Source organism: Stegostoma tigrinum, chromosome 43, assembly GCF_030684315.1.
Source record: "Stegostoma tigrinum isolate sSteTig4 chromosome 43, sSteTig4.hap1, whole genome shotgun sequence".
Taxonomy (NCBI): domain Eukaryota; kingdom Metazoa; phylum Chordata; class Chondrichthyes; order Orectolobiformes; family Stegostomatidae; genus Stegostoma; species Stegostoma tigrinum.
In genome coordinates this window covers 12,602,822-12,615,608 of record NC_081396.1, presented here as the reverse complement: position 1 = coordinate 12,615,608, position 12,787 = coordinate 12,602,822, and the positions used below count along the sequence as shown (strand labels likewise).

General features: G+C 43.2%; 2 long non-coding RNA genes across 7 annotated transcripts in view; one reads left to right on the top strand and one right to left on the bottom strand.

Annotated features, from left to right (window-relative positions):
- Positions 1-508: 508 nt before the first annotated feature.
- LOC125449041 (uncharacterized) lies at positions 509-6,719 on the bottom strand. 3 transcript variants are annotated; one of them, XR_007246798.2, is made up of 3 exons: positions 6,375-6,719; positions 4,129-4,202; positions 509-1,654 (listed from the first exon to the last, which is right to left on the bottom strand). It is a non-coding gene; the product is annotated as an uncharacterized LOC125449041 (long non-coding RNA). The 3 variants fall into 3 exon arrangements; XR_007246799.2 differs by having other exon boundaries at positions 509-1,572; XR_009443146.1 differs by lacking the exon at positions 4,129-4,202.
- Positions 6,720-6,907: 188 nt separating this feature from the next.
- The window catches only part of LOC125449042 (uncharacterized), a 61,319-nt gene continuing 55,439 nt past the window's right edge, over positions 6,908-12,787 (top strand). For 2 of the 4 annotated variants that reach the window (XR_007246801.2, XR_007246800.2), the window contains exons 1-2: positions 6,908-7,261; positions 9,719-9,894. This is a non-coding gene — a long non-coding RNA (uncharacterized LOC125449042). The remainder of the gene's footprint in view (positions 7,262-9,718; positions 9,895-12,787) is intronic. The other 2 variants (XR_009443145.1, XR_009443144.1) reach the window with 1 other exon arrangement.

Genomic DNA, 12,787 nt, shown 5'->3' with positions numbered 1-12,787 from the left:
TGGTTACGATGGGCTAGGAATGTTGTCCGCATGACTGCCGAGGGATACCCCGAGCAGGTGCTCGACTCCCAGCTTTGAAATGGCAGGTGAACCTCAGGTGGGCAGAGGAAGCACAACAGTGATACCTTCAAGGCCTCTGTGGCGAAATGTGGCATTTCAATTGACACCTGGGAATCTCTGGACCCAGACCTCCAAAGTGGATGAACAGCATTTTGGAAGGTGTCAAGTCAAGTCAAGCCTGACTCACCTTCTGCCCCAAGTGTAACAGAGCCTGTGGTAGCAGAATAGATATGTACAACCACCTAGGGATCCATCCTGAAGAGAGTCAGCCTCATCTGCAAAGGACCACCAATGATGACAATTTGTACAAACTTCATCAGAAACAGACCACAGATAACAGTGTGGACATCGATAACAGTAGCATTAAAATCCAACACCTGAAGTTATTTGGCAACTCACTAGTAGATACCCAGTCCTGATGACCAAAAAAATCCCTGTTCACGCACAGTGCAGTCAGAGAATCTTTACTCAGCATGAACTGGAAGTACAACAATGTTATGATCAATTCCAAAATGTGCCCTGCAGATACACAGTTATATTTACTTTTTAATCTACATTAATTTAATACATTTAATCTAAGCACTTAATACAGCAGAATTTAATAACATTAGTACAAATGACTACATTTCATTACATGGTGTGAGTAAGAGTGAAATTCTTCAAGAGTGCTTCTTTGTGAATTCGCTGGTGTTAGCAAACAGCAGGGCCTTTTTCACAAAATGCAGGTGAACAGTATCAATCCAGAATAAATTAACTGGTGTTAACAGTTTGACAGAGTGAATCTCTTTCAACATACATCGCAGGTGAATAATCTTTCTCTAGTGTGAATTTGCTGGTGTTTCAGCAAATGGTTTGACTTCATAAATCCCTTCCCACAGTCAGCTCAGTTTCTCCCCAGCGTGAACTCGTTGGTGTCTCAGTATGCTGGATGACTGACTGAATCGTTTCCCACAATCAGAGCATGTAAATGATTTCACTCCAGTGTAAACCTGTTGGTGTTTCACCGGTTTAGGTGACAAAGTGAATCTCTTCCCATGCTGGGAGCAGGTGAACGGTTTCTCCCCAGTGTGAACATGGTGCTGTATCAACAGGTGGGATAAGTGAATGAAGGCTTTCTCACAATTGGAGCAGGCAAATGCTCTCTCTCCAGTGTGAACTTGTTGGTGTGTCAGCAGTTTAGATGAGCGAGTGAATCCTTTCCCATATTCAGAACTAGTGAATAATTTCTTCCCAGTGTGAATTTGCTGGTGTTTCAGTGGGTTGGATGATGCAGTGAATCCCTTCCCACAATCAGAGCAGGTGAATGGTCTCTCTCCAGTGTGATGGCGCTGATGAATTTGGGAAGGTTAAAGTAATGCCTTCCCATAATCCCTGCATTTCATCAGTCTCTCTGTTCAGACTGCACCAGTGTTTTGACATTTCAGATAAATCTTCACAAAAACTTCCCTCCACATACAGATAAGCTCTTTCTCCTCTGTGTGACTGGTGCTTTTTCCTTTATGGTCCAAAATCCTGAGATATTTATAGTTTGAGAAACAGAGTGACTGTCAGATCTGGATGTGGCATTGTTTGAATTCTCTAACCGTGAATCAACCTTTCAAACAGAAAACAAATATGGAGAGGAGATACCAGAAGTGAACACAAAGGTTGTGAAACTAAGAGAAATTAGTGTGGTCTTTTATGGAGCTGTCACTTGGGGAACTGCTGGATCAACACGACAACTATAAACATACTTAAAGAAAGGGTCTGAATCAGTGTTCACACAGATTATGGTATGGGAGACTAATAAAGTTTAATCCCAGGGGATTCAAGATTAGCTTGTCGATTAGATATAAAAATTGGCTTAATGGCAGTAGACACAGCAACGTTGGAGGGTGTTTTTTTTGGACTGGATGACCGTGACCAGCAGTGTTCTACAGGGACGGGTGAGGGGTCCACTTTTGTTTGTCATTTGTACAAGTGTTTTAGATGTGAATACAGACGGTATGGTTAGTAAGCCTGCAGATGACACCAAAATTGGTGGTACAGTGGACAGCAAAAAAGTTTACCTAAGATTACAGACGGATCTTGATTAATTGGGCCAATGGACTGAAGAGTGGCAGATGGTGTTTAATTGGGATAAATGTGGGGTATTGCATTTTGGTAAAACACAAGGGCAAGATTTACACTATTAAAAGTAGGGCCTTGGGAGGTGTTATAGAACAGAGATACTTAGGGGTTCAAGTTCGCAGTTCTTTGAAGTTTGCATCACATGTAGATGTTTAGCATGCTTGCCTTCACTGCTCAAACCTTTAAATATAGGAGTTGGGTCGTTATATTGAAGTTGTACGGCACATTGGTGAAGTCTTTCTGAAGTACTGTGTACAAATCCAGTCATCCTATAATGGGAAGGATATTTTTAAACTAGAGAGGGTTCAGAAGAGAATTACCAGGATGCTGCCAAGAAAGGTGGGTTTGAGACCCAAGGAGAGGCTGGGTAGGCTGGGACTTTATTCACTGGAGCATAGATTGATGGATGACTTTAGAGGTTTATAAAATCATGAGGAATACAGTTAAGTGAATGGCATATGTCTTTTCCCTAGGCTGGGGAACTTCAAGAGCCTCTCAATTCCAATACTCAATGCACTGGCCAATAAAGGCAACCATACTAAACGCTGTCTTCACTACCCTATCCACATGCAACTCCACTTTCAAGGAACTGTTAACTTGTACTCCGAGGTCTTTTTGATCAGCAACACTTCCTGGAATGTTACCATCAAATGTCCAAGTCCTGCCCCGATTTGCCTGACCAAAATGTAACACTTCACAGTTATCAAGATTAAGTTCCATCTGCCGCTCCTTGGCCCATCAGATCAAGGTCCCATTGTACTCTGAGGCTACCGGCTTCACTGTCCACTACATCACCAATTATGGTGTAAACTGAAAATTTACATCCAATTTCTATACCTGACAAAAAGTAGTGAGCCCAGAACCGATCCCTGCAACACATCGCAAGTCACAGGCCTTCAGTCTGAGAAGCAACCCTCCAACCCCATCCTCTGTCTTCTACCATCCAGCCAATGTTGTATCGAAATGGTTAGATCTCCCAGTATTCCGTGAGATCTAACCTTGTTCGCCAGTCTACCATATGGAACCTTATCAAACACCTTATTGAATTCAATATAGACAATGTCCATCACCCTGCTTTTATCAGTCCTCTTTCACTTCTTCAAAAAATAATAAGTACATGAATAAGAAAATTTTGGAGGGATATGGGCCAAGTGCAGTCAGGTGAGACTAGGTTAGCTTGGGGTTATGGTCGGCACCGACTGGTTAGACCATTTCCATGTGGTATGACTCTGACAATGGAGAGCAGTGGAGGCGAGGGAGAGTTGCCACAGATGGCTGGGAGGGAGCAGCAGAGACAGGAAGGTGAATAGAGGCATTTCATAGATTTACAACTCAACCCTGTTGTTCTGTGCACTTTTGATCTCCTTTTCTGAGGAAGAATCACAAAGAAGGTTCACCAGACTGACGTACTAAGAGAGGCTTGTGCAGACAGAACTTTTCACCAGCGTTTAGAAGAACATAGAGAATCTCAGAGAAAGGAATCTTAGACAAGGTCAATCTACACATAGAAATTGATAGTTTAATTTGGCAGGAGAAATTGAGAATTATGCGGAAAAATGTGAACTTGTTCTGTCCTTGGCATGTTAGAGGAACAATATCTCACTTTCAGTTTACAGCCCTCTGGACTTAATATTAGAATTCACACTTTCAAATTGTGAACCAACTGCCATTTCTTCATTTTACACTTTACTTGTTACATTCTCGGTCACCATGTCCTCTCCCCCCTGCCCCCAGCCTAACAGAACTGTCTGTACTTTCAAGTCTGGCAGTTAGACACACAATTATTCTGTCATTCTTACATTCTGATAACTTAATCCGAACTATTAACATGTTTTCTGCCCCTGTACTCGACACCCGACCATTCCCGCATCCTTCCCCAAGTATAGTATAAATGTTGCCATCTCCACATTTCACTTCACCTCTGATGAAGAGTTATCTAGATGCAAAACATTAGCTTACTCTCTCTCCATGACTTGTCTTGATCACCAGCATTTGTCGTTTTCCAGAGAGATTCCAGCAACTGCAGCAATTTGCTCCAACAAAAAAACAGACTTTTTAAAACTACAATGCAAAGGGATTTGGGGTACTTATGTATGAACTATGAAAACTAAGACACAGGTGCAGCAGGTAATCAGAAAGTGGAATAAAATGTTGACTTTTACTTCAAGGGAGTTGGAGTGTCAGAGTAGGGAAGTCTTTCTGCAACTGTACTAAGTGCTGTTGAGACCACATCTGGAATATTGTGAGCAGTTTTAATCTCATTAAAGAGAGATATCAATTCATTGGAGGAAGTTCAAATAAGATCCACTTGAATGATGCCTGCTCATGGAAGGATTGCTTTATGAACAAAAGCTAAGCAGGTTGGGACTCTACTTACTGCATTTTAGTAGAATATAGAACATAGAACAGTACAGCACAGAATAGGCCCTTCAGCCCACGATGTGCCGACCATTGATCCTCATGTATGCACCCTCAAATTTCTGTGACCATATGCATGTCCAGCAGTCTCTTAAATGTCCCCAATGACCTTGCTTCCACAACTGCTGCTGGCAACACATTCCATGCTCTCACAACTCTCTGTGTAAAGAACCTGCCTCTGACATCCCCTCTATACTTTCCTCCAACCAGCTTAAAACTATGACCCCTCGTGTTAGCCTTTTCTGCCCTGGGAAATAGTCTCTGGCTATCAACTCTATCTACGCCTCTCATTATCTTGTATACCTCAATTAGATCCCCTCTCCTCCTCCTTTTCTCCAATGAAAAGAGTCCGAGCTCAGTCAACCTCTCTTCATAAGATAAGCCCTCCAGTCCAGGCAGCATCCTGGTAAACCTCCTCTGAACCCTCTCCAAAGCATCCACATCTTTCCTATAATAGGGCGACCAGAACTGGACGCAGTATTCCAAGTGCGGTCTAACCAAAGTTTTATAGAGCTGCAACAAGATCTCATGACTCTTAAACTCAATCCCCCTGTTAATGAAAGCCAAAACACCATATGCTTTCTTAACAACCCTGTCCGCTTGGGTGGCCATTTTAAGGGATCTATGTATCTGCACACCAAGATCCCTCTGTTCCTCCACACTGCCAAGAATCCTATCCTTAATCCTGTACTCAGCTTTCAAATTCGACCTTCCAAAATGCATCACCTCACATTTATCCAGGTTGAACTCCATCTGCCACCTCTCAGCCCATTTCTGCATCCTGTCAATAAATATGAGTTGATCCCATTGAAATACGTGAGATTCATAAGAGCCTTTAACACTCTTCCCCCAGGGGCAAAATAAATCAGCAAACACATCCACCCCTCAACATTCAGAGCCCCATAAAACAGTGATCATATCCCCCAGACCCACAGGATAACAAGTCAAAATTTAAAAGAAAAACTGCGGATGTTGTAAATCAGGAATAAAAATAAAGTTGCTGGAGAAGGTCTGGCAGTATTTGTGAAGGGAAAAAAAAACAGAGTTAATGTTTTGGGTCCGGTGACCCTTCCTCAGCCTCTGCAGAAGTCTTCTGAGGAAGGGTCACTGGACCCAAAACATTAACTCTGTTTTTTCCTGGATAACAAGTCAAGATGATGGCAGAGTAGGACACTCTGGTTGGAGTTCTTCTGCTCACCAGTCTCTTTCCCTTCATTTTTTAACCTCTTTGCAGCTTTTCTTTTCTTCCCCTACCCTACCTGGACAGTGGAGTCAAGGGGCAGGGCAAGCATGGACTGAGTCCCGCAGTTGGGTGAATGGGCATCTCCCAGACTGGCGGCAGAGTGGCGTAGTGCTTTGGGACCCTGCAGGAAAGGACTGGAACTTAAGTGCTGAAGGTCACTTATTATCATTCTGGATACTTTCACTGTTTCATGCTAATTTTTTTTTTACTCTGCAGGATTTGTACCTAGGTACTTGTACCTAAATGGCACCACTGAAGGCAACCACTGTAAAAACTGTTCACTGTATTCCTGTACTGGAGTATCTGTGACAATAAGGGATATTCTAGAACATAGGACGGTACAGCACAGTACAGGTCCTTCGGTCCACAATGTTGTACCGAACTATTATCCTACTAAAATCAATCTACCCTGCATAATCTACATTATACTATCATCCATGTGCCTATCCAAGAGTCAATTAAAAGTCTCTAAAGTATCTGACTCCACTACCGCTGCCGTCTTGCGCATTCCACACGCCCACCACTCTCTGTGTAAAGAACCTACCTCTGACATCTCACGACTTCCTCCAATCGCCTTAAAATTATGCCCCCTCGAAATAGTAATTTCCGCCCTGGGAAAAAGTCTTTGGCTTTCACTCCATCTATGCCTCTCATCATCTTGTAACCTCTATCAAATCAACTCTCATCCATCGTCCCCAAGAAAGAGAGCGACGGTGACTCACGGTCCGCAGCCCTTTTCCGATTTGCTACCAGGACCTGAAGCTTGAAATTCAGATCTACAATTGTACGCCAGTCGTTTATGAAACCTCCCAGTCCACATTAACTACATTGCTTTCCCCTACTTTACCGATTCCACGCTTCCGGCAAGCAGCAACAGCAACATCGCGCCTGCGCTTGAACAGCAACGGGATTTGTTCACGTGTTGCCTTTAGCCCCACCCTCACAGACTCCGATTAGTTGGAGGACCAACCTTTCCAGCCCGGTCCTCCGGACCCGCCTCTGTCTCCCTATTAGATCCCACCTGCATTCAATCACTTTGGCTCTTTGTGACGCGCACTGTTTTCTGTTTCTCCCGTCGTGATGTGCAAATGTGTCTCAGCTGCTCTTCCCTTGTTCACAGCTCCTAGACACGGAACACAAGTTTCTTTACAGCTGGGTTTAGGGTCAGCGAGAAGAACAGTGAATACTGCAAAAGTGCTGTTAAGTCAGGGATTTCTGATGAAGGGTCCAGGCCCGAAACGTAAGCCTTCCTGCCCCTATGATGCTGCTGGGCCTGCTGTGTTCATCCAGCTGTCCACCTTGTTATCTCACCCTGTGAAGGCAGGGATTCGGGTCAGACTAGGACCTGTTCCTGACTGAAAGTGAAACGGCAACTTTTTAAGTTTCCAGTCCGAAAGAGACTCTGGACGTTTTGGTTCGAGAACTTAAAAGGTTGGTGTGATATTCCTGTTCCTCTCAGTGTAAGGTATTAACAGCAACAGGTTGCATTTTTGCAGATGATTGAAACAGTTAACAAATTCGGGGGAAGGGCCACTGGACCCGAAACGTTTCTTTCCTTCAAAGATACTGCCAGACCTGCTGAGCTTTTCCAGCAACTTTGGTTTTGTTCCTGGTTTACAGCATCCGCAGTTCTTTTTGTTTTTTTAAATTACGTAAATAAGTCTATTTTATATCTTAAAGAAGGTTGTAGAGGTTGAAAAAGTGAATTCCAAAGCTCGACACCACAGTCATCAAAGGTGAGTGTTGTGCTTGAGAGAGGATTTGGAAATGTGTTTAGGAAGGGGAAATTGGAGGTGTACAACAAGCTCTGAAAGACTGAAACTTGGAGGAGATTCCAGATACTGTTTGTCACAGAGCGTACCACTGCTCTACAGGAGGTATCTGCTACCTTTAGCAGGATTCTGTATCGATGGTGATATTTTGTAAGGCTGATCTTGACCAAATTTGCTTGCAGCAGATTAGGTGTAGTGATGCGACTCAGCTCCAGAGAGGAATGATAAAAGATACAGGGAAGTGGAAACTCTTCTTGAAGTTCTTCCTTTTCTCATCACTTTATGACCAAACCAACTGAGTACCAATGCAATCTCTATCTCTCACCTTATCCTGTGATAGTGGTGCCTAGTCCTCGGCAAGTAGAAGTAGATCAGTCTTTACCAGGGCCTCAAGGGGCTCTGAAACTATGTAGACCAAAGACGTTAGCACGGTGAGAGCAGGGGTTTGAACAACCTCTGCAGAAGTTCTCAGGATGGACCAGGTAGAAGCAATAGAAAACATCTGGATTAGAAACTGTAATTGATTAAGTGATTAATGTGTGCGGGTGGGAATTGACCAAACATTCAGTTTCCTGTTTGATTGGGATGCAGAATGTATGGAGAGCCAGTTTACCCTTTAAGTGGTATAATGCTGTTATTTTATTATGTCACCAACAAGATTTTCAGTCATTCATTCCAGGAATGTGGATATCCCTGGCAGGCCAGCACTTATTGCAAGTGCGCTTGACAACTGCCTTCTTAGCCTGCTGCAGTTGACATAGTATACTTTGATCCACAATGGTCTTAGAAAGGGAATTCTAGGATTTTTGACCCAGGAACAGTAATATAGTTCTAAGTCAGGATAGTGACTGTGAAAGTAGTCATGGGTTTGGGAGGTAGTGTCTAAGGATCTTCAGTGACTCTCTTTTTGCAGTATATCTTTGATTAATTGAAGCTAGCATTTGGTGTGATTAGAAAACCAAAAGAACCATGGATGCTGGATACCAGAAACAATGGAAATTGTTGGTAAAACTCAGTGGTATGGCAGCATAGTTGAAGAGAAAACAGAATTAGTGTTTTGGGTCCAGTGCCCCTTTCTTAGAACTGGTAGCTAAGAAAAAGATTGCTGAGGTTAGTTGGCATGCCGAGCTGGTTTGTTCTGCGGACGTTTTGTTACCGTACTTGGTAACATCCTCTGACGGGTCAGTCTGTTTTCCCGCCTGGTTTTTAAACTCTGGAGTCTGTTGCAATGGATTGCCTCACTTCTGGATTTCCTCCATAATGGAATGTAATTAGGATCGAGTTCAATGTGTTTATTAATAGCCTGCCCCCTGGAATTCTCATGCTTGCGATAGGCCACAACCCGAGCTACAAATCTACTCCAAAACCTAAGAAAAAGATTATTTTGCATAAGATAGGGTGGGAGAAAATGGGGTAAGGAGTAAAGGATAGGTGGAAATAAAGCCCAAAGACAGAAGAATAGTTGGTCAGATAAAAGAATGGATAAATATCCGCCAAGGAGAATGGATAGTTAGTAATATGGACAATTAGTGGCTAACAATGACTTGTGTATAATAACAAATCATATGATAACAAGGTCTGGTATGTTGGGATTGGGGTGAAGACATGAAAGAAAGTGCCTGAAGCTCTAAAATTGTTGAACTTTATTGAGCCCATAGAGCTGTAGAGTTACCAAGGAGAAAATAAGCTGCTGTTCTTCCAAACTGTGCTGAGCCAACTGGAGCACTGCAGCAAACCTGAGGCAGATGAATATTGAGCAAGGTGATGCGTTGAAGTGGCAAGCAACTGGATGCTTCTCAAAGCTTTTCCTTTTCTCCTCATTTTACGACTAAACTGGTTGCGTACCAACGTAATCTCCATCTTCTGCTACATCCTCTTACCCCGTGATAGTGGTGCCTAAGGATCGATCTTGCAGACAGAATGGATGCATTCTGTGAAGTCGTCACCCAGCCTACGCTTTGTTTCCCCAATTTAGAAGAGACCACACTGTGAGCAGCAAGCGTCATAGGCTAGATTGAGTGAAATGCAGGAAAAGCGCTGCTTCATCTGGGAGGTGTTTGGGCTACAGATACTGAGAAGGGAGGAAATAATTGGATAGGTGTTACATCTGTTGCAGGAGAAGGTGCTGTGGGCATCTTGGGAGTGAAGGAGGCATGGACCAGGCTGTTCTAGAGCGAACGTCCCTGATGGAAGGCTGACGAAGGAGAGGAGGGGCTACACGTTGGTGGCATCCAACTGGAGGTGATGGATGTGGCAGCTAATGATCCTCCAGACGTGGATGCTGATGGGATGGTAAGGACAAGGGGGAGGCTATTGTTTCTTTGGGAGGGAACAAGGGTTGACAGCTGAAGTACCAGAGAGAGGTCAGACCTGACTGAGGGACCTATCGACTCCAGTGGGGAATTGTCAATGCAGGAAAGTGGACATTTTGGAGGCCCCTTTGTCAATCTTTGTATCATCAGAATAGCTGCGATGGAGATGGAGGAACTGGGAGAATGGAAGAGAGTCTTTACAGGAAGCAAAGTATGAGGATTAATGGTCAAGGTAACTGGGAGCCACTTGGTTTGTAGTGGATATTGGTGGCCAGCCTATCCATAGAAATGGAAACAGATGCATAGAGGAAGGGGGGAGCCAGCAGTGGGTGGCACGATGGCTCAGTGGTTAGCAGTGTTGCCTGTCAGTACCAGGGACTCTGGATTCAGTTCCACTTTTGGGTGACAATGTGTGGAGTCTGCACATTCTCCCTGTCTACTCTGGTTTCCTTCCACAGTCGAAAGATGTGCCCATTAGGTGGATTGACCATGCTAAATTCCCCACAGTGTCCAGGGATGAGCAAAGTAGATGAATTTAGCCATGGGACGTATAGAGGTACGGGTTTGGAGTGGGGCTGCTCGGGATGTTCTTTGGGAGTTGGTGTGGACTCAATGGGCTGAATGGCCTCCTTCCACACAGTCGGGCTTCTATGTGACAGACACAGATACAAAGAGACATCAGATTGGTTAGGATGATATTCACTGGAGTTTAAAAGGTTGAAGGAAGATTTTAGAGCCTACAAAATCCTGACTGGATGAGATAGAATAAACACAGGATGTTTCCGATCACTGGCCAGTCTGGAAGCCAGGATCATAGTCTTTACATTTACAAGGTGATTTACAACTGAGATGTGGAGAAATCTCTTCACCCCAGAGAGTGGTGAGCTTGTGGAATTCACTGCCACAATTGAATGTTTTCAGAAGGGAGACAGATACAGTTCTTGGGATTAAAAGGATCGAAGAGTATGTGAAGAAATAAAAAACAAAGTACTGAGTTGGATGATCGGCCATGATCATATCAAATGGCTGGGTATGCTTGAGGACCTAAATAGCTTCCTCCTGCACCCGTTTTGTTTAATTCCTCGTGGACTGCTACAGGTGAATAATTAGTCACCATGAATTTGTTACATTTCTCCTCAGCTGGAAATAGTTCTGGAAAAATTGTGGAGTAAATAATGGACATACTCAAAAAGGTCTGGCTGCATCTATGCAGAGAAAACCAGAGGGAATGTTTGTCGATGATAGCTCTTCAAGACTCAAGCCTGGGTTTGGTGTGACTTTTTAATCAATATTCATTGTGTAATTTGAGAATTGGTGTATTTGAATCCAATCTGTTCTCCATCTTGTGAGCCCCAGGTTATGGAGGATGATGCACATAGAAAGACAGTTATGGTTGTTGGAGGCCAATCATCTCAGCTCCTCCAAGGTAAGTATTTTTAATCAACATGGTGAGAGAAGTTATAATGCACCCTGCATTGTATCTCAAGTAGAGACAGCACAATAATACCACAGAAGCCCTAGTTCACCAGAGTAGTCTCCCAGGTCCAGCCATTTTTAGCTATTTTGTCAGTGACCTCCCTTACGTGATAAGGTTGTAAGCAGGGATGTCCACCAATGGTTACATGCAATTCAGTATCATTCACAGCTTCTACTGAAGCAGTCCATGTCAAATGCAACAAAACCTAGGCAATATCCAGGCTTATACTGAAGTGTTAAATAACATTTTGTCCCAAACAGATGTCAGGCAATGACCATCTCCAAGAAGGAAACAATCTAACTACTGCCCTTTGATATTTGTTACCATCACTAGCCCTATTGTCAACACTTTAGGGCTACTATTGACTAGAAACTGAACTACAAGAGACATATAAAACAGTGGCTAGAAAGGTTGGTCAAATAGTAGGTATCCTGAATCTCTCAACTCACCTCTTGACTCTCCAATGCCTGTTCACAAGGCACAAGTTGAGACAGTGATGAAAAACTCCCCACTTGGCTGGATAAGTGCAACTCCAACAACACTAAGTTTAACGCAGTGCAGGACAAACAGCCCACAGTATTGGCACCACATCCTCGAACATGCAGGCAGTCCACCACCGAGGCTCAGTATTAACTTTTTTTAGGTGCCCTTCTAAACCTTTCATTAATTGGATATGTTCTTTTGTCCTGAATGAGGCACAAGCAGGGAATTCTTGCTGAAGTTTTGTATGCTTCAATGGAATGTCCCTTTGAATGTTGTACATTGTTCCTTCAAATGTCTTCTATTGTTCATTTTCAACTGTACATTTCAGTCTGTTTACCCTGGTCAGTTCCGCACCTAAACTCATGTAATTGACTTTGTTTCTGTTTTCGATTGTTGTTTGTTCTTTGTGTTGTCACTTTAAAACTTCATAATGCCTTTGAATTATGGCAGGATCTCTTAGTGTGACATCACTCACTCATTCTCAGCTTCATCAGTTTTTTATCTTAGTTACGTCCCTAGTTAGTTGTGCAATGTGTTGTGCAAAGAAACACTGATGTAACATTCCCCAAACTCATCTGTGCATATTATTCTTGCCAGTGTGATTGTTCCAGATGATATGAAGATTGACGTCTCCCAAAATTATCACACTTCCGTTTCTTACAAATTCCATTGAATTCCTGTTTAATGCACTAATGAGCAGTGAAATGTTGTTAGGGGACCTAAAATCTGTTCTCCTTATGTTTTTGTGACTTCTTACCCAGAATTTGCATTCAAACTGATTCTTCACATTTTAAGAACAAATGCTTTCTTTGTAATGCCTTTGTTATCCATTACTGTCAAGGTACCCATCCTGCTTCCTGTTCTGCCTGAATATCAGCAAGGTTGTGTACCATTGAATACTAATTTGTCAACT